General features: G+C 58.8%; 1 long non-coding RNA gene across 2 annotated transcripts; it reads left to right on the forward strand.

The window, feature by feature from the left end:
• The first annotated feature begins 218 nt into the window (after positions 1-218).
• Positions 219-3,096, forward strand: LOC118914366 (uncharacterized). 2 transcript variants are annotated; one of them, XR_005025586.2, is made up of 6 exons: positions 219-319; positions 499-674; positions 840-1,042; positions 1,605-1,661; positions 2,026-2,129; positions 2,433-3,096. It is a non-coding gene; the product is annotated as an uncharacterized LOC118914366 (long non-coding RNA). The 2 variants fall into 2 exon arrangements; XR_005025585.2 differs by having other exon boundaries at positions 843-1,042.
• Positions 3,097-3,517: the final 421 nt, after the last annotated feature.

Consider the following 3,517-nt stretch of genomic DNA (forward strand, 5'->3'; position numbering starts at 1 on the left):
ATCGCCACCTCCAGCCTTGGTTTTTCCCGCTCTTCCGAGCGCTCCCACTTCTCACTTTACCCAAATCCGCATTTTCCTTGGCACCGCTTTCCGCGAGCGAGGAGAGGGAGGTACCCGGGGGCAGTGAGAATGACGTGTTCTGGTGCAAAGAGGGGGTGGGGGGCTGCGGGCCGGGCTCTGTGGACCGGCTCCTAATCCTCTTGTTTTCGGTACAGTCAGCAGATGTGGCTCCTTTTAGCTGAATAATACGTTAAAGGAATAATAATTTTTTAAAAGGAGATCGACCTCACCCATAGACAGTGAACGAGATTAGGGTTTGGTAAGGATAAGCAAAGGCTCCAAATTCCCCGTCCCTCGCTGCCTCCTCCCCCTGCCTCCTCCTCCCTCCCCACCCCCTCTTCCCCATCCCCTGCAATCCGCACTCGACGCGAGTTCACGCGGAGGGCTGGATTTCCAGGCTGAACCGCAACTCGGGCTGCGCGTTGTTATTCATCTCAGGGAGCTGCCGCACAACCTTTGCCGCCTCCGCGCCTCTCCTTCCTCCCGGCCGCCGCCGCCAGCGGCGCAGTCCCTCCTGCACGCAGGCTCTGGTTCACCAAAGGGAGACGGGATTTTGTATCGTGCTCACGATCATCATCAGGATGCACCTCATCATGGTTATTTCTTCCTGCCAGGTGGAGCGACCACCAGCGCCTTCTAGCCGCCCGCCCCTTCCCCCGCGAAGGAAGCTATTCGGGCTGGCCCTGGCGGCTGCCCCCCGAAACGCCGGCTTCCTTCGCTTCTCCGCGTCCCGCCCTCATTCATCTGCGCGTATATTATCTTGATCCCTTTTATTCCAGTAGATCTACTGCCTTCAGTTGGGCTGGCTGAGATCCTGCGGACTGCGACCAACCTCTTAAAAAGAACAAAAAGAAGACCTTGCGTGGACCCCCCGGACAAAGCGCTCTGCGCTCGGCGAGAAGGGATGCTCGGGAGCGCTGGGTCGGGAACGCGAGGATCTCCGGTGCCGGGGGCCCCCACCCGGCCTTGCGGACCTCCGAGGGTATTCGGATTGAATTCTGTTTATCTTTCTGGCATGCTTGAACAGGGTCATTGTCGGGAACTGGGTTGATATTACTGTTTTTGTTTTTCTGAGAACGGAAGGTGAATCGTGGGAGGTCAGGTGCACTTGGCGTTCCTACTCCCCTGCTCACCTCCTCGAGATCGGGAGTTGGGGAGACTGGGGACAGAAGGCTTAGCAAAGAGTGTAAGCTAGAGATGGTCCTGGGGGCCGAGGGTGAGGGAAATGATGGGGCGAGGGGGAGTTAAGTGGAGACGGGCAAACCGGAGGATTTAGAAAAGAAGGGTGAAGGGTTTTTTAAACCTACTTCAGGTTCAGAGGATGAATTTTGCTGGGGAGGAGAATATGGGTGTTTGTTGATTAGGCTCCGAGGAGTTGATTTTAATAAATGATCTGTCCGTGTACACACAAAAGGAGGCGTCTGGATTTGTGTGTAAACAGAAGAGGTGAAGGAGGGCATGAAGGGAGGGGGCTTCAAATGTCTTATTATCCATTTGGCTTTGGGGACTCTCATTCTGCATCCTTCTCCCGTCTTTTGACCCAGGGATCCAGCTGCATTAGACACGAGTGACCTTTTAAATCTACGCCCAGCCTTTACCTGGTAAAGCCAGTTGACAGTTTGGGGTGGGGTGGGGTGGGGTGGGGTGGGGAGAGTGGCAGGGGTGTTTCGAAGACGTATATATTCTCTTTCCCTCCCCCCTCCCTCCCTCCCTCTCTCCTCACCCCTCCCTCCCCTCCCCTCCCCTCCGTCTCTCTGCCTCCCTCCCACCTCCCCGCTCCCTCCCTCCCTGCTGCATTTTGCATGAGCTATCTAGGTCATTAGCATTTTAGCGTATGCAAGACTTGACAAAGCTGATGAGGGGCCAGATGGGCCTCGCTCTTATGGGTTTTTTTTTTCCTTTTTTTTCCCCCCCCTTTTTCCTTTTTCCCCTCCACCACTTGGGACCTGAACGAGAGGACCGCAGCAGGCGAGTTCCGGAAGGCTGATTCCCCAGATTCCGGCCCCGGACCGCGGAGGCTCGCTCCTGCGGCACGCCCGGCCGGGCTGTGCCGGCTCTCGGCCAGCGAGGTAAAGTGGGCGGCGGCGCCGCCTGCCCTGGCAGCCGCGGCCGAGCCCCTGTGCCCCCTCGTTCCTTGCCCTCGTCTTCCCTCCTGGCCCCGCGCGGCTTCCTGGGGGAAGCTGGGGGCGAGGTGGGTGGGAAGGGTTTGCTGCGCTGGGGCGAGGTGGGATCAGTGTTGTTTTTTCATTGTCTGGAGCTGCAGGGGAAGCGAGGAAGGGGCGAGGGGAGTCGGGGTAATTACCACAGGGGAGGCACCCCTGCGTCTCCCACTTCCACCCACACCCCAACCCTCCACCCCCTCCGCGTTGCAGGAAAAAGCCTGGATCCGAAAGGATGGGGGAGAACAAAGAGCCTTTGGAAGACGTCGCTGTTATCTCATTGTCTGTGTGCCTGGGGGAGCTGCGGTGGGGAGGGCGCCGAGGTCCGCTCCCCGCCCCCCCACCCCCAACCCCTCCCCGCTGTCACTGCGGACGCGCGCGCCGCTTTTTCCTCCTTTTTCCCAGTTTTCGCATATCCTCTCCCGCACCTCTTCCTCGCTTCCACCTTTCCTTCCTTCCTCAGGAGCAAGGCCTCTCTCTCCGTGTTCACAGCGGACCTTGATTTAAATGTCCATACAATTAAGGCACGCGGTGAATGCCAAGAACGGGGCTGACTGAGCACCGTCGCTCCGAGCGGGCCCGCCGAGGAGCCCCGGCACCCTCCGCGGAGCTCGGCGCGCGGGCGGGCGGGCGGGGTCGCGGGCTCCTGCTTGGCAGGGCTGCCCCGACCCCAGCCCTTGGGGTGCGGAGGCGTGTGCCTGTGACAGACGGGGTCTTAGCGAGGCAAACAGACTCAGAGAGACAGAAGCTGATTCTGTGACAGCAACACGGATCTATGCGAGCACAGATGCGGGATGGGGATGGGGATGGGGGCGGGGGAGAGCGCGTTGCGGAGGGCTTCTGTGTGCATATTTTTCTCTGTGCTCGGGTGCATTGTATGTGGGTTACATTGTATGTAACCTTCCTCCGTGGCTGTTTTTGTTCTGAGCTTAGCTTTTGGTTTGTCCTCTAAAGAAATAACTTGGCATCCAGAAGACTGGCAGAGTGTGCCAGGTCTTGGACTGCGGATATATTGTGCTCTGCGGGAGGGTGGGGGTGGGGGGGAAAGGTAGCCAGTTGGAAGGAGGAGGGAGGTGTTTTGTCGTCCCTTGCTGTAGAGCTGTGAGCCCCTGACCTGCTTAAGTCATTGGAATGTGTGAGGAAGAACGACCAGACCCGACGCTTCACAAGCTCCATCAGGGCGCAACGCTGGGCCAAGGCTCCGGAGCGCCCCACTTCCCCCTATGCGTGTCCTGGCAGTTTCAGGCAGCGATCCAGGGGTTGCAGAGGAAAGGAGAGGCGCAGTAACCTACATGTAC

The sequence above is a fragment of the Manis pentadactyla genome, chromosome 1 (assembly GCF_030020395.1).
Source record: "Manis pentadactyla isolate mManPen7 chromosome 1, mManPen7.hap1, whole genome shotgun sequence".
NCBI lineage: Eukaryota > Metazoa > Chordata > Mammalia > Pholidota > Manidae > Manis > Manis pentadactyla.